Source organism: Callorhinus ursinus, unplaced genomic scaffold (genome assembly GCF_003265705.2).
Source record: "Callorhinus ursinus isolate GAN/ISIS: 27379988/994484 unplaced genomic scaffold, GSC_fseal_2.0 scaffold1, whole genome shotgun sequence".
NCBI lineage: Eukaryota > Metazoa > Chordata > Mammalia > Carnivora > Otariidae > Callorhinus > Callorhinus ursinus.
In genome coordinates, this window is record NW_027397063.1 from 11,419,490 (window position 1) to 11,438,150 (window position 18,661).

The window sequence follows — 18,661 nt, forward strand, 5'->3', positions numbered from 1 at the left end:
AGCACGCCTCCCCAAGGTGTTCATGGTGATGTGGTGTAAAAGATCCATTTAATGTACTTAAAAACTACTTTAACTCAGATAACATCACCCTGAAGTACACACTACCGAAATGTTAATTGAGAAAAGCGGAAAGGAGTTTTAGTTTACTCATTAACACGTGCTACAAGAAAGTTTGCATGAGAAAACACTGAAGAGGTGATTTCTTAATGCAGATTTCACAACTCCTGGTACAAAATGGGTCCCACAGCTTCCTCTAGAGTCATAATCACTTTTCACTGCTTGTTGGCTGCCTGTGAAAATTTGATTGCAGTAACTGAAATGCTCCTATGGAACTCGTTGTATCCACCCACGCTGTTCCGGCCTCCAGAGCCAGCCTGGGAGCAGCCACTCACAGACTGCTCTGGAGGCCACTGCAAGTGGCCTGGGCTGACACCCCCATGCCTTGCATCATCCGGCTGCAATACGGCCCGTTGCTGGCCCCAGCTGTGGAGTTCAGGAAAAGTTCTGGATAGCTGTGTTGCATGTTGGCCCGGTCTTTGGACATGGCTGCCATAGCTTCTTTGTGAGTGGCAAACTCGACATCGGCTTCCCCCATCACTCTTCCATCAGGGCTCATCTCAGTATGGGCTCTCCCAGGGTTGAGGGGAAAGAAGTTGTAAATGTCGTACTCTGTGGCTGTGTGTGGCAGCCTCTCATGTGGACCCAGGGTACAGTGGTACTCTGGGCTGTGAACTCGCCGTCTCCATACCTGTGGTCATACATGCCCGAGAGACAGTAACTGAGGTCTCTCCCAAACAGATGGGTGGTGAAGCCGTAGCCATTGCCGAGGCCGCTGTACTCCTCGTAGCCCCCAGAGCCTGCATGATCAGCACCAGATCTCATCCTCTCCAGGCCTGCTTGCTGGACAATGCCAATATACCTCCTGGCTGTGCCGGGGCAGGCAGAAGACCAGCCACCGTACGGACGTGAACTTCAGAGGAGGATGCGCGTATGACCGGACTTCTTCCTGACTGCTCTTGAACACTTCAGTATACCTGTGTCCGATTCTCTCCTCGTGCTCCCCCTAGGGCCTTCTCAGCTAACTCCTGGGAGGCAAATTGCACAAGGCTTCCTCTGTAATCTTGCCCTTGGCGTCACAGGCAATGTGATCCTGTTTGGCACAATTTCCAACCATGAGAACTGAACAATTTCTTCTTGGTGCATCCAAATGGGAGTTCTCAAAACCACATGAAGCGGTCATTGGCGGTGTCAGCACTGTTCAGACCGCTGTGTTTCAACACCCAATCCCTTTGGGTTCTGTGGGACTTGGACACCTCAATGTACCGGTGTCCCATGCTTTCCCTGTCTTTTTTGAGGGCCATTTTTACATCATTTTCTGATTCAAGTTCGATAAAAGCCTCCCTGCTGCGCCTGCCTTCTCTAGCTTAGGAGGGATGAATGCCTGCAGCCCCGTCATGGATTGCTCACCGAGAAAGGACGTGCTGCGCATCCTCGACAACAGAGCAGGACCAGGCCAGGCCACAGAGCGTGACTACAATGCCTCCACCTCCCTTGGGTCCCAGCATCGTGGACACTTGAGAGGACAGACATCAATATGCTTGGGTGCCACTTCCTGTGGCTTAATAACCCCCAGGGAAGGGGTACCCACAGCTGGACACACCCCAGGTAGGTAATGAATTGTCCTAAACAAGAGCCCTATGGCCGTCCTGCTTCAGTGCTCCAGCACTCACCAGAGCAGCCAGGGCTGGTGGTACCGGGCCTGGGATGGGCTCCAGCCCCCTTCCTGTTGGGACAGGCCTTTAGTTTAGTCTTTATTCTCAGGGCACAGGAATGTCACCAAAGGGTTTTAGGGAGAAGGGAGACTAGTATGGACTTAGGGGGATTCGTTAGCCAGGAGAAGGAGAGAAGACAAGGGCAAGGCTGTGCATGGAAAGCAGCAGACATGAAAAAGGAATGGACAGATATCAGGGCTATTTAGGAAATAAAATGAACTGGGCTGTTGGTGGATTGAAGGGAAAGTTTGAGGAAGAAATTCACAAAGGGACACAGCTCTCCTGCCCTCAGATCACCCCGCAGTTCTGATTCTTGGCTAAAGTGTCCAAAACTACTACCAACATTTCATCTTGGATGAGCGCACAATGTATAAAGTGAAATTGCCCTCAAGTGTAGTCATTTTCAGTACAGGTAGAGTGATCTCTCTCTCTGTCTCTCTCTCTCTCTTCAAATTGACACAATAAAAAGAAACTTCTCAGAAGCGGAAGGATTGTCAAAAGCTCTGGTGACGAAGAGCAGACAGGAGAAGAGACAAAGGGGAATGGTGAGAGCTAAACCAAAACGCACATCAAACACCTGTGTGTCTCCTTCTCTTAGGATTTTATGGAAATCAAAACACAAAATGAATCTCTTCTTAGGAAAAGCCGCTCTGTTTTTCCTTGCAATCACTTTTGAGATCTCATCTGAGATTTGATTTATCTAACAATTCGAAATATTTTCACTAAGATTTTCACCCTTCCTCGATGTGGAAACAAATTCTCTCATCATGTGAGTCTCTAGCCATGCCCCTGAGCTTCACAACGGTGCAGCTATTGTTATAACCCTACTTCCAGTAACCTCTTACAGTGATCTTAATAGCCCATGCCCAAACAGTGCACTTGTCTGAAAGGTTTTTCAGTGATTTACTCTGTTCATAGCAAGCTGGGAATTATGACAATATCAGGAATCACAAGTTTCCAAATTAATTGCTTGACACAAGATAAAAATAGTACCCTGCACTGATACAGGACCACAGACACCAAACAGTAATAAATGTTATTTAAATATCAAAGTGGTACCAGGATATATTAATCATATAAAAAGTTTGTCATATTAATATTAACATAGCATTACTTCACAAATTAAAGAAAAGCACATAAATCTTTGACCCAGAAATTCAACATCTAGGATTGTATTGTAAAGATAAACCATAACTTTCACACACACACACACACACACACACACACCACAGTTTTTGGAATAATGTGATTTCAGCATGGTATGACATAGCAGTGAATGAGAAATATCCTAAATGAATTTCAATAGTTAAAATTATGGTAACAAATTGTGAAAAAAAGGAGATCATTCTATATGTACTTATATGGAAGCATCTTCATGAAATATTAACAATAAAAAGAAAGGTGCAAAGCACTTCATATAATGTATTACTATGTGGAAATAAAAACATATACATGATTATACATATAAAGGCTATCTTTGAAAAGATCCATAGGCAACGGATCACAATGGCTAACTTAGGAAGGGGAACCAAAAGACTGAGAAGCTTGGGAAGGGGAGGGGTTGTGTGCTTTTTTGGTATATGATTTCTTGTATTATTTAATGCTGAACTATGCATATATACTAATTAGCCTAACTAACTTAAAAATAGTATGCTTACGCTTGTATTGCTTACCTTTATAGCAGGCTATGTTTGTCTATCCATCTATATCTATCTATCTATCATCTATCTATCTATCTATCTATCTATCTATCTATCTATCTATCATCTATCTATCATCTATCTATCATCTACCTATCATCTATCCACATACATCAAAATATATATACAGTGTATTTGTCAGGGTTCTCTCAATATATATAGTTGGTTCTGTTTCTCTTTCTCTCTCTCTCTACATATGTGTGTGTGTGTGTGTGTGTGTGTGTATGTACATATATATACTGCCTCAGGCAGAGTTTCTATGTTGCAATTTTGAGGACAATCCTTTCTTTTGAAAACATCAGTCTTTGCTCTTAAGGACATCAACTGATTAGATGGGGCCCACCACATTTTAGACGTTAATACACTTTACCCAAAGTCTACTGATTCAAATATTAATCACATCTAAAAATTACTCTCACAACAATACGTACACTGGTCTTTGACCAACAACTGGGCTTCAGAGCCTAGCTAAGTTGACACATAAAATTAACTATCACACATACACTGAGAGGGGCACCTGGGTGGCTTAGTCAGTTAAGCATTTGCCTTTGGCTCAGGTCATGATCCAAGGGTCCTGGGATTGAACCCCACATCAGCTCCTGCTCGGCGAGGGACCTGCTTCTCCCTCTCTCTGCTGCTCACCCCCTGCTTGTGCTCTCTCATTCTGGCTCTCTCTCAAATAAATTAATAAATAAAATCTTTAAAAATGAAGAGCATTTCTACAAATGGGGCAAAGAACAAAGAAGTCAGTGAAAATGTGTCCATGATCTATAGACAGTTGTTCCCTAATGATACCACCTATTCAAGTAGTGGATAAAGAAATGATAAAGTCAGCAAATAAGGAGTCCTTCTGTTAAAGACATGTCTTTAGATAGAAGGAGAGCATACCTTTCCCCTTCCAGGTATCATCATTTGCTGAAATGAGTAATATCCCAGTAGGGATAGTAAGAGAAAAATGGAGATCAATAACAGAAGGCAAAAAAACAAAATAAAACAAAGCAAAAACTAAAAGGTTTATATAAATGTATCAAATCAACATGTTGTACACTTTAAACTTCCCCAATGTTATGTGTCAATTATAGCTCATTAGAGCTGGTAAGACAGTAACATAAACAGAAACAAGGCAAAACAGAAAAGCTAAAGGGTTTGAAGTATCCTGCAGGTGAGAGTCCCCTACCTTTTGGCAGTTAGCACAAGATTTATACGTTACAGGCAGGTGTGTTGGTCATGAGTTAAAAGGAAGGAACAAACAAGAATGTGATGTATGAGGTGAGGCAGATGATCCAGTCTTACTTTGCAGAAATATATGGCCTAAGAATAAGCAAGTCTGTGTTTTGGAATTTTGCAAGGAAACAGTTTAAACCACTCTGAGAGAGCACATTCCACAGTTTGGGGTTCAGGAAAGAAACCAACCTTAGGGTAGGGGATTGCAATTCTTGGTGGAAGATTTTCTAAAAGACCTTAACTTTTATGAGGGACCTGATAGTATCCCAGATATTTAAAATACTATTATATTTGTGGAGAAGAACTATGCGATCTGTGTTGCACTAAAGACAAACTGCTGATGAAGATGTTGCTGATAGATGAGGACTCAGCTTCCATTCAGGCAGAGTTTTAGAACCTGGCGGCTCACGATAGCAGTAATGGGAAGCCGTGTGAGGTGGTGGGTATTTTATTTTAATTAATTAATTAATTAATTAATTAATTTATTTTAATGTAGTGTTCCATGATTCATTGTTTGCATATAACACCCAGTGCTCCATGCAATATGTGCCCTCCTTAATACTCATCCCCGGGCTAACCCATCCCCCCACCCCCCTCCCCTCTAGAACCCTCAGTTTGTTTCTCAGAGTCCATAGTCTCTCATGGTTCGTCTCCCCCTTCCCCCCCTTCATTTTTCCCTTCCTACTATCTTCTTCTTCTTCTTTTTTTTTAACATATAATGTATTATTTGTTTCAGAGATACAGGTCTGTGATTCAACAGTCTTACACAATTCACAGGGCTCACCATAGCACATACCCTCCCCAATGTCTATCACTCAGCCACCCCAACCCTCCCGCCCCCCATCACTCTAGCAACCCTCAGTTTGTTTCCTGAGATTAAGAATTCCTCATATCAGTGAGATCATATGATACTTGTCTTTCTCTGATTGACTTATTTCGCTTAGCATAATACCCTCTAGTTCTATCCATGTTATTGCAAAGGGCAAGATTTCATTTTTTTTTGATGGCTGCATAATATTCTAGTGTGTGTGTGTGTGTGTGTGTGTGTGTGTGTGTGTGTGTGTGTGTGTACCACATCTTCTTTATCCATTCATCTGTTGATGGACATCTTGGCTCTTTCCATAGTTTGACTATTGTGGACATTGCTGATATAAACATTGGGGAGCACATACCCCTTTGGATCACTACATTTGTATCTTTGGGGTAAATACCCAGTAGTGCAATTGCTGGGTCATAGGGTAGCTCTATTTTCAACTTTTTGAAAAACCTCTATACTGTATTCCAGAGTGGCTGTACCAGCTTTCATTTGAGGTGGTGGGTATTTTAGTATTATGAGTGCAGAAATAAGATGGACAGAGAAGTAAATACCAGCATTGTGACCACATTTAACATGGTTAGTCTAGATGACTTTACGATTTTATGATTCCCTGATAATCTATGCCCTGATAATAAAGAATATTTTGTCTTAAATATACCAGCACAGCTATGCTTATGAATATCTGAAGGCAGAAATTAGCATATGTGTCAACATAATCTCACTACCTGGAATTTTTGATAACACATTTAAAGTAGTATGCATAGAAGGTGCATATAATGTAAAGCTATAGATGGAGTTTTATTTTTAGTAGCTGTGCTTATTTTCATCGTGTTTTATGGCATGACTCCTATGTCAAATTCTAGACATCTAGGATTTTGGAAAGAAATTGAGTTTGAAACCTTTTGTTTCCATTCAGTTTCTAAGACACTCTATGCAAGCATGAAAACTGAACAGTGTGATAAAATTTTGGAAGCTAGGCAATAAACACATTACTTTTGTAAAGAAAGAGTCCTAAACAGGTGAAAGAAGAAGTTTTGTGTGGCTTCCAGGCTTTTGGACTTTGTACGTTGATAAAATTATTTTTGTACTACAGAGAGAGAGGACCAAGAAAGGGTTGTCAATGTTGTTTTCCGACTAAGTCTGTATTAAAGAAAAAAATAGAAAATAACTAAACTCTAATATTGCCACTGCTTCATAGAAGAAAGAACTTTTCATAGATAAAAGCATAATTCATTCCCTGGGTTATATTCAAAATATTAAGCGACTGGTATGGTGCTCATACTAATTGACCAGTCAAAACAGACCTTGGTTGCTAAACTCTACTGGAGAACGATGCTTAAGATCAGCACTTAATGAACATAACCCTCGAATAAAGCAGAACCCTTTATGTTTCAGACCTTAGAGTCATGAAAACCTACGACTCTTTCCCTATTTTTCTCCATTTGCCAGGCTGCATAAGATTTTGACAGACACCTGTATGCGTGTGTCCAGACCAGCGTTTGCAGTGTTGGTTTATGATAATTTTTCTGTGGCAGGAACCCCTAGAGTTGCTATATATAGCAACTCTATAACAAGGCAGTGAGGTGTTTAGAATGTTCTTGAAAAGTGTAAAATGCCAATCTATGAACTCACTCAGGATTTTTAAGGGAAAAGTTGGTCCTTTAGGAATGACTCATAAAGTAGGGATATAATAATGTAGAGGAAAAATGGGCCACAGAAGATATTCTTTCAGTTCTGGAGGAGTTTTCAACCTATTTAGAGAAAGAAAATGTATGTGTGAGGAATGATGGAAAAATAACCCTGAGACAATTCATCAGTCAGGATATTATAGAGGCTTTGGCCCCAATATATAAATGCTAAAATAATCTAAAGTAAAAGGCTTATTACCTGGAAGTAAATGTAATCTGAGAAGAGTTCACAAAGCTTTCTTGTGTAAAGTATCTTTTTTTTAAATCTATAAGAATATTAATTTGCCTATATGTTACAAACAAGTCTTAGAAATCTATAATTAAACACAAGATGCTTTCAGTGTTTCAAAAAGGGTTAGTCAGGGAGAAGAATATCCATGGTAAGTCTCTGCTTTATGCTCATCATGGCGTCTAGGGTTTCTCGACATAGCCTTACTTGATGCTTTGTATCTTTAGATGCTATAGCTGCTCTCAAAATATTCTATGGTAAATGGTGAGGTTTGATGCATTAAATATTCAATAAAGTCACAATCATGAAGTTGCTGGGCAAATAAAGAAATGAAAAATATTTTTTCTTGGCTCTTACTCTGATTTTACATTTTAAAATTAGATTTCACTCAAAATTGGTAGCTTGCATCATATTCTGCCTTCATCAAGTACGTTCTGTTTTTACTCACCTTATTTTTAATGGCATGCATCCAAAAGGAAAATTACTTGAATTGAAGGGAGAGATATATTAACATTTTTTTTTCTGAAGCAGCACATCTGAAGTTAGATAAGTGTATATGATTTATCTCACCCCTGTTGGAATCTAGAAAGCACATGGACTTTCTCGTGAGACAGCCAAAAGCACCTTTTTTTTCTTCTGACACAAATTATTCCAAACAAATCAAATAGTCAATTACAAAATTTCATATTATGGGGTTGTATATATTTTCTCCAGTGAGTAATTTTTAAAAATGCAACCTTTCAATATAAACTAGAAATATATGCACACAGACACACATACGTGCTTATGTATATATGTGTACTAGAAGTCTTTCTCTCTGTGAATAATGGCTCATTGTAGACTTCTAGTAACAGCAATATCAAGAAACAAATTGTGAACCATTAAAAAAACCCCAAACCTTTGTTTAAAAGAAATGTATGGGTCACTGTTTTACAGAACCACATTTGTTTTTTCTGAGGTGTTTGTCAAAAGGAGATATCTAATACACAATGGAAAAGTTGACTCAGGAAATTAGAAATTTCTGAGAATTGGACAAATTGTTATGGATGAAAAGACAGCTGAGGTTTGAGAGAAGCAGTTTGGACTGAAGCTACTCAGACATCTAACTTGGATGAAAATGGAGAACTAATGGTTTGCTCCAGGAAATTCTTATGTTGGAATACCAGACTGAAAGCCAGTAGATAATATCCCTACTTTAGAAAATTTTTGTTAACCAAATGATGCAAGCAAACAGTTTGCTCATCTGGGAAAAGAGCTGTCTTTTGAGGGTGATAGTTTGCTCATCAAAACTCACCCAGGGCACTTGACTACATTCTCCAAGTCTTAAACTACTATCCTGTGAACTTTCCCAAATCCAAATCCTGGTTCTTTACTGAAAAACTTGCCTTAAATGACTCAAAACCATGTCCCCAAACATTACAAATGTTCTATCTTAAATTCCGACCCCCCTTTTTGTAAAAAAGATTTTTTATTTAGTCGAGAGAGAGAGAGCAGGCCCGTAGGAGCAGGTCAGGAAGAAGGGTCAGAGGGAGGGGGAAAAACAGATTCCCAGCTGAGGAGGGAGCCCTTTGCGGGGCTCAATCCCAGGATGCCGAGATCATGACCTGAGCTGAAGGCAGATGCTTAACCAACTGAGCAACCCAGGTGCCCCTTAAATTTCCCCTTTTGAGACACTATTGACATATCTGAAAGTGGAAATCTCTCTCACAAGTAATGGATTTAGCTTTGCTCAATCATCATGGTTCTGTCATGGTCTTTTAAAGGAAATTTATAGTGCTTCCATAGTTAATATTAGGCATCCAAGAGCAGAAGCAACTGCTTCCCAGATTCGGAGACATAAACCTAGAGTCAAGAGAATGGGAATATTGAAAGCACACCATTATTTTAGGAACATATTATAAAGAATAAAAAAATACAATTGAGGGTGGAGGTACACCTTTTTTTCAAGATTTATTTATTTATTTGAGAGAGAGAGAGAGCAGGGGGAGGGGCAGAAGGAGGGGGAGAATCTCAAGCAGACTCCCTACTCCCTACTCCCCTATTGTGGAGCTTAATCCCATGACCCTGAGACCATGACCTGAACTGAAATCAAGAGTAGGACACTTGACCAACTGAGCCACCCAGGCATCCCTGGAGGTACACTTCTGAAGATGAATTGGTGGATTGGAGATTGTCCCCAGGACTTCCTTGGGAAGCATGTGCTAAAAATGGCAGGGCCACATGAGAGCAAGAGCCTGAGTCACTGTGTCACCCCAGGAGAAGAGTCACCCCCTTCCAGGAACACTTGGATCAAACAGGGACATGCTGGCTCCACAGAAAATTCATGGAATTATAAAAGCCTGCCATTTCTAATTGACTTCTCCTGAGTTCTTATGATCAAAATCCAGGTTTCTTAGTTTTTTATTTTTTTTAAAGATTTTATTTACTTATTTGGCAGAGAGATACATAGCGAGAGAGGGAACACAAGCAGAGGGAGTGGGAGAGGGAGAAGCAGCCCCCCGCCCCAGGAGAAGGGGGCCCGATGTGGGGCTCGATCCCCAGACCCTGGGATCATGACCCGAGCCGAAGGCAGATGCTTAATGACTGAGCCATCCAGGCATCCCCCAGATTTCTTAGTTGATAGCTATGGGAACACCCTTTATCCTCTGCCCTGCCTGACTGCCTTGACTAAACACAAAAAAGAGAAGGAGACTTCAGAGGAGGGAGATACTTGAAAACTTAGTAGGCAAAATCAGAGGAAACTTGAAATCAAGAGAATGGGCCTCACTCATAAAAGTGGCCCCACAACTATGCTCTGACAGATTTGTGTGCACAGAAGGGGGTATGGCATGGGATTGCTTTAATGTCTTCTAGGTTTGCTATTTGCTATAGGGCCAGGTGGGGCCTAGAATGGCAGAGCTCCAGGCTGCAATCAGCCCCTTCCACTTCCTTTGATGTATTGTATAGGTAGTATAATTTTCTATTCATACAGTGAGCCAAACAAAGTTAGGAAACACTTTTCTAGAACCTGGTTGGCCTCCTCCTCCCCCAGGCCAACTACTGGATTGCCTTGGTTTTGGGGCACCTGTACACATTAGAGACTGAAAGCTCCACAAGTTTCCACATAGTCACTTGGGGCCTATAGGACACTGGCAGTTGGAGGCAGAACTGCAGACCCCTTCGGAGCCATGAAGGATGTATTGCCTGCCACTGAGATGTCTTTTCAGGCAGTCCTGGAGCAGCTTTCAAGTGCTCTACTGATAACGGCGTGAATGCTTGAGACAAGTCCCAGGTCTCCTTAAGAAGAAGTTGTTGAAGCCCTCAAGTTCCCTGTGGTGGAGGCAAGTCCTTCAGTATTGCAAGTTCCATGTTTGGTGGCACTGAAAATTCTGAACAAAGCTTCATCTGAAGACATAATAGTCTTTCTTGACAAAGGACAGAAAAGCAAGTCCCATAAAACTTTCCCAAGTGACTGATGTTAATGATGTCATCAAAGCATTACAGAACAATGGAAAACAATTTCAGAAGAAAATAAAGAAAGATTTGAATGAAAATGCTCATCTTTGGCAAGGTCCAGAACTGTTCGACCAAAAATGGCAGGAGGGAAGAAAAAGTGTGGGAGAAGAAAGAACATGGGAAGAAAAGAAGGAACATTCAAATGCACAAGTGAAATGGTCATGAATGATAAAGTGAGACAATTAAAATCCTTGGCTGAAACCATGCTGAAGACCAGATGTTTCCTGATACTGTGAGAGATCACATGGATGACAGGAACTTGGAAGCAGAGAAATGGAGGAAAGTAGAACATGGCTACCATCCAGTCTATTGGCCAGAAGTGGATCCAAAGAGTCTCCTTCATGATATTAACTTAAATATGTCCTTTAAAAGGCCTGAAAGAGAGGGGCTCCTGGTGCCTCAATTGTTAAGCATCTGCCTTTGGCTCAGGTCATGCTCCCAGGGTCCTGGGATCAAGCCCCACATTGGGCTCCCTGCTCAGCAGGAAACCTGCTTCTCTCTCTCCCACTCCCCCTGCTTGTGTTCTCTCTCTCGCTGTGTCTCTATCAAATGAATAAATAAAATCTTAAAAAAAAAAAGGCCTGAAAGAGAAAAAACAAGAAATATCCAGAAAATTGTGTGAAGAACATCAAATGAAGGAAGATCTTACAGGAAAAATAGAAAGTTCAAACCAAGCAAGTGTCCACAGTCTGAAAATGTCCTAGTTTGAAAGTGAAATCCAGAAGCTTCCACTGAAACTTCAAATACTGCCTGCATCAAAAACATGTAACGTAACTTCAGAGAAATTTGGCTGAGGAGGAAATACACTGTTTAGTGTATTTCCCAACATGTATAGAAACATGAAGTCTTGTATCAGAGATAAAATTTTTACAAGAAATTGGCAAAAGACATGAACAGAGAATTGGAGAGAACCACTCTCTCCTATCAAAAGGAGATTCTCTGCTATGAGAAAATAATTCAAGAAAGTGAGATGGTATCTGTCAGCTGAGAGAAAGACCAAGATGATTTATAACAGGTAAATGTGGGCTAAAACTGAGTCCAAATTCTGACCTTTCTCAAGGGGGCCTTTTGCTTGTGCTGCTTCCACCAGCAGTCCACAGAAGTCCAGAAGTGTCTGGAGACCACCTGGGTCATCAGGTCTTCTAGGAAAGAGGCAGGTCATGCTGCAAAAGCTCAGGGATCCTGGCTCACCTGCCCCTTTGACAGAGCAGGCCAGAAGGGAGTGAGTGCAGAATGGATTTGCAGAATGACCAGCACACTTGGCTAGATTTGATTGAAACTGTGTGTGTGTGTGTGTGTGTGTGTTATTGCATTCATTAATAACTATTTGTTCAATGAATATCTATTGAGCTTCCACAATGTCTTCAGCGCTACTCTAGATGCGTGGAATGCAGTGATAAAAAAACAACCCAATAAGACCTGTGGACCCACTAGGCTTAGATCCTAGTAAGGGGCAAGTTCAGATAATAATGAACAAATAAGCAAACAGATGGTATTAAGTGCTAGGCAGACAATTACAATAAAGGTGGTAAAAGAATGGGAGTTACAGGATAACGATGAATAGGTGGCATTTAAATTGTGATCCTACTGGATAAGAAGACAGCCCAGGAATGTCAGGGAGTAGAATATTCCAGGCAGAAGAACAGGAGGTAGCATAGAGGATCTGAGCCCTTGGCTTCCGGGGCCAGGGGAAAGGAGCCAAGATGACAGGGTAGAGGAGCGTGGTAGAGGGTGAACAGGACCAATTGCACAGCTAGTATGTTTGGAGGGAGAATTTTAGCCCTTATAGGGGATCAGGGGGACCTGAACATGATGTGCTGTGTACTCTGCATAGGTCTCTTTGGTTGGGCAAAAAATGGAATTTAGGGAGGGGAGGATTTCGATGAGGGGACATAAAGCTATCTGCAAAAGAGCACTGGCGGCTGACACTGGGGTGCTCGTCATGAAAATGGAGAAGTGAGGACAGATTAGGGCTGTGTTTAGGGGGTTGCCAGGGGCAAAGACAACTCTTGGATGTTTTCTAACTACCCTGAATACTGTTTGGCACTACTTTAAATAAGCCTTATTTAAATCTCTGCAGGAAAACCCTGAAAAAAAGTCAACAGGGTATAGGGTTACACCCAGTAACATCTTGATTTTCTACTAAACAGAGTAACAGTTGGACTTTACCCCAGGTTACTGCTCATATGGGTTTCCTATTGTTTTTTGGTGAGGAATTACCACAAACTTGGTGGCTTAAAAAAAAAACAAAAACACCAATCTAAAAAGCAAAAGAAACAAAGCATAACAGGAACAGTCTCATAGATACAGAGAACAAACTGATGGTTGCTGGTGGGGGGCAGGGGGCAGATGGCTGAAATAGGTGAAGGGGATTAAGATGACACTTGGCATCCAATTGTAAAAAAAAGAAGCCACAGGATGTACAGCAAAGGGAATATAAATAATATTGTGAAACTATGTATGGTGACAAATGGTAACTAGACTTCTCATGGTGATCATTTAATAATGTGTATCAATACTGAATCACTATGTTGTACACCTGAAACTAGTATAATATTGCATGTCAACTATATTTCAATAAAAAAACACCCACAAACTAATTATTTTAAAGTTCTGGAGGAAAAGAAGTGAGAACTCAGTCTTACTGGGCTAAAGTCCAAGTGTTGACAGGGTTGGTTCCTTCTGGATTCTCCTGTCTTTTTTTAGCTTCTAGAGGCTGCCTGCCTTCCTTGGATGGTGGTCCCTTCCTCCATCTTGAAGGCCATCAACACAGCATCTTCTCTCTGATCTCTGATTCTTTTATCAAGTCTCCTTCTCTGACCCCCTTGCCTCCCTCTTTGCTTTATAAAGATTCTTGTGATTACATGGGAACCACCTGGATAATTCAAGAAAATCTCCCCATCTCAAGATTCCTCATTTACTCACATCTGCAAAGTCCCTTTTGCCATGTAAGGTGATATATTCACAGGTTCCAGGAATTAGGATGGGGGCTTTTTGGGGGGAGACTTTAGTTAGCCTACCACACAATTCTTTATGCATTGAAGTTCTCCTAAACCCACACTTTCATAAATAGTCCCTTTGTGTATTAACATTCTCCAAAAGAGTCTATTTCCAGTGTTAGCCATTTCCTTGATTGGTGGCACGATCTTTGTCACTTATTTCAAAAGCAAATCAACATGGTAAATACTTAGCATTTAATAAGTATCTTTCCAAGGAAGTGAATAAATTATGGCAGTTTACTAACAATTTAGAGGTACCCTATAATACCAAATGCCATATGCCAGAAAGTGCAAATGAAATACAGGAATGCCAAAAAGTATAAATGAGTACCTTGGTGATTTCCATAACTGAAGCTATCTGACAGAATAATAACATGAAGATAATACACATAAAAGTTATTTACTTCTGACTAATTCTGCCAAGGTTTTAGTATGATGCAGTTTTCATTATTGTAAGAATAAACCTAATTTTCTTTTTAATTCAAGAATCATAATCCAGTCAACTGAGTACCTCCCCTAGGTGGAGAGCCTTGTGCTGGGTTGTACAATCAATGTAACTTGTTGTTAGTGTGGTACACAGTGCATGTGGGAGACAGGATGCAGTCGCTTATGCTCCCCAAAGATGTCCATGTCCTAAACCCTAGCACCTGAGAACATGTTCTATTACTTAGCAAAATAAACTTCACAGACCTATTTCGGGTTAAGGACTTTAAAATTCAGAGATTATCTTGGATGATCTGGGTGGAGGCTCAATCTAATCATGTGAGCCTTTAAAAGCAAGAAAAAGATGCAGCCACAGAAGTCCTAGAGATTCCGAGAATGAGAAGGAGTCCATGTGCTGTCTTTGGCTCTGAGATGCCTGGACCATGTGCAAAGATGAGAGAGCATCTCTAGGAATCAAGGCAGCTCTCAACTGGCAGCCAGCATGGAAATAAGGACATCAGCCATACAGCTAAAGAGAACTGGATTCTGCTAACCTGAATGAATTTGGCAGTAGATTTTTTCCCAGAGCCTCCAGTAAGAGCCCAGTTGGTCAACATCTTAATTTTTGCCTTGTAAAACCCAAAGCAGAAGAACCAGCTGAGATGACCCAGACTTCTGACATATAGAAGTGTGAGATGATAAATGAGTGTTGGTTTGATCCCCTCACTTTCTGGCAATTTGTTATGGGAGCAATCAAAAACTAATACAACGCAATTTTAGTGAGAACAGGATATATGCTGTAAAATATTACTCTTAAAAAATTCGTTGTTTATTTCTGATTACAAAAGTAATATATAGGGGCACCTGGGTGGCTCAGTACGTTAAGCATCTGCCTTCAGCTCAAGTCATGATCCCAGGGTCTTGGGATCGAGCCCCACATCGGGCTCCCTGCTCTGCGGGGAGCCTGCTTCTCCCTCTCCCTCTGCCTGCTGATCTGCCTACTTGTGCTCTCTCTATCTCTCTGTCAAATAAATAAATAAAATCTTTTAAAAAAAAGTAATATATATTCACTTTTGGAAAACAGGATTACATGGATAATTATAAAGAAAAATTAATAATTCCACCAACCAAAGATCATTACTGATAATTTTTTCCTATTTTTATAGGGAAACATGCATTTTTTTTCTTGGTAAAAGTAATATCATGTCATAATAGTATAGCCTTTTAATAAGTAGCATGATATCATGAACATTCTCCCATGTTATTAAAAAGGCTTTAAAAAAAATCCTGTTTGGTTTTTTTTTTTTTTTACTGACTATGTGATATTTTTCTGCAGTCTACAATGGCAAGACCTTTTTTCTCTCATTTTTTAAAACGTGAGGTTTAATTTATGTATGATAAAATGCCCAAATCTTAAGTATTCAGCTTGATCAATTTTGACAGATACACACAGTTATGTAAACCACTTCCTATTAAGACATAGATCATTTCCATCATCTAAAAAAATTCCTTCTTTGCTCTTTCCTCAACAATTCCCACCATTTTAAAAATAACACCTGTCCTCATTTTTGTCATCATAAGTAGTTTTGCTGTCCTAGAACTTCACAAATGGAATCATACACCATTGCATTAGTCAGGGTTTTCCAGAGAAACAGAATGAATAGGACGTGTAAATACATATATATTTTTATATAAGTTGAAAATCTGCAGGGTAGCCTGGTAGGCTGGAGACCAAGGAAAGAGGGGATGTAGTTCAGATCCAAAGCTTGCCTACTGACAGAATTCTTCCTTGTCCAGGGGAGAACAGTCTTTGATCTATTGATGCTTTCAACTGGTTGGATGATGTCCACGTACATTATGGAGGGCAATCTGTTTTACTCAAAATCCACAGATTTAAATGTTAATCTCATCCAAAAGACAGCCTCAGAAACATCCCAAGTATATTTGACTAAATATCTAGGTATTGTGGACCAGCCAAATTGATACATAAAATTGGACCATCACAAATTCGTCCTTTGCCAATTTGGCACCCATATGCGTCTCTTTAAGCCGCACTTATAAGACAATAACAAGGTCATACTTCAACTTAACATGATACAACTATGCAGTGTACAACTGAAAATGAACTAACCCTTTCCCCAGAGAAGACAAAAAGTCTTTGGGTGATGTTTGTTCTTCTCTTTGGTGTCCTGTAACTTAAACACTATGATATAAAGTTAATGATACATAAATACTATGATATAGTCACTACATTTTATGCTACATGATAAGAGGATAAGAGAAAAAAACAAAGATATAAATATAGATATAGGTATAGATGTAGATACACACACACAAACCTAGTCATTGCCAAGTACATATTCAAACACAAACATAACAAAATGTGGAAGAAATACTTGTGATAATTATAGTCCTCATTTCTGTCATTGGTTATGTGGTCATAGCTGGTATTTATAACCACCTTCTTCCAATAGTCATTCTGTATTCCTTTTGTCCTCAGCAAACTCCTCAGTTGGTCATGATTCTTTGCCTGGTGAGGTGACCCAAACCTTTGTTCCCGAGGGGTCTAGTCCATTATTAGTCTTGCATGGATTAGGCTGTTGTAGTTCTCCACTGACTTTAATCCCAGGGAATGGTGATATCAACAAACACCCTAAGGGATCTCCTGTATTCCAGACATCCTGTTATGAAAAGTTTTGGAGGAAAAACATTTGCCAGATTAACAGCTACATAGCAGGTACCAGGGGATATGTTAATTTTTTGAGCAATGAAACGACATCTGTTAAAGCAATTGCAATTTGAGGTGCCCCTTGGTTAAATTAATGATAATCCACTGTCATTCTCCTAGTTCCATCTGTCTTCTTCCCAGACCACATAGACTGGTTGAACGGAGAAGTGATGGAAATCACCACCCCTGCTTCTTGCAAGTCCTTGATGGTGGCAATAATCTCTGTAATCCCTCCAGGAATACAGTATTGTTTTGGTATCTAAATGCATAATGTTTTAGGCTGAATTGTGTCCCTTCAAAATTCGTATGTGGAAGTTCCAATCCATGATACCTCAGAATATAACCATATTTACAGATAAAGTCTTAAAAAAAGTGATTAAAATGAGGCTGTTAAGATGGGCCCTAAACCAATATGATTGGTGTCCTTATAACAAGGGGAAATTTGGACATACAGAGACACTAGGGATGCCCATGTGCTGAGGGAAGGCCATGTAAGGACACCGTGAGAAGAAAGCCATCTTCAAGCCAAGGAGAGACGAAGCCTCAAGAGAAACCAAACCTGATGACACCTTGATCATAGACTTCAAGCCTCCAGAACTATGAGAAAATAAATTTTTGTTAAATCACTCAGTCTGCAGTGTTTTGTTATGGCAGCCCTAGCAAACTAACACACAAAGCTTTGTTGGATTTTTTTCCTATCATCACCAATACTGTTCTTATATTTCACTTCCAGCAATTGTAGAAAATATTTCTCAACTTTAAAAAAAAATTTTTTTTAAGATTTTGTTTATTTATTTTACAGAGACAACCAGAGAGGGAACACAAGCAGGGGGAGTGGGAGAGGGAGAAGCAGGCTTCCCGCGGAACAGGGAGCCCGACGCAGGGCTTGATCCCGGGATCCTGGGATCATGACCTGAGCAGAAGGCAGACACTTAACGACTGAGCCACCCAGGTGCCCCAATATTTCTCAACTTAATTAGCAACTCCATTATTAGTTTCTCTTTAGGGTTTGGAAGTTCCAAGTTTAATAATTTAGAAGCATTTTGTATTTCTGCCCCATTTAGATAGGGTATGGTTTTCTCTAACTTTCACAAGAACAGTAAGGTGGAAATTGTAGCCTGATTTCCTAAACAGTTGTCGCACCAACCAGGAAAATCTGCAGCCCTAAGCCTATGTCAGTGCACAGAATATTCCGCCCCCTTCATGAAACTGTGAGTTACATTCATTTTGACAAGTTCATTTTTTAAGTGATCTTATTTTATTTTGAAACAGCACCATGCAAAGGTGGAGTACCATCGTAAACCATGAATACTGTTGGAATATTCTGAATCTACAAAATATTTCCTTTTTTTAAATTTAAAGCTTTTGACCTTTTAAAGGAAAGGATGGAGCTAAAATATTTCTTGCTATGTGCTGATTGTGTGTGTATGTGAGCAGTGGTTGAAATGAAAAAAATGTAAAGTAGAATATGAATTTTACATGAATTCACATTTTACGTGATTGTTGTGAAAGTTTTAATCCTGAATTGCATTACATTCTTGTAAATCAAATGCTGCTTAAAGATAATAATAGCAGCTGCTTTGGTA

The 18,661-nt window shown here is 40.2% G+C and overlaps 1 pseudogene; it reads right to left on the reverse strand.

Annotated features, from left to right (window-relative positions):
- Positions 1-272: 272 nt before the first annotated feature.
- Positions 273-1,461, reverse strand: LOC112833926 (heterogeneous nuclear ribonucleoprotein F-like; annotated as a pseudogene).
- Between the last annotated feature and the right edge of the window lie 17,200 nt (positions 1,462-18,661).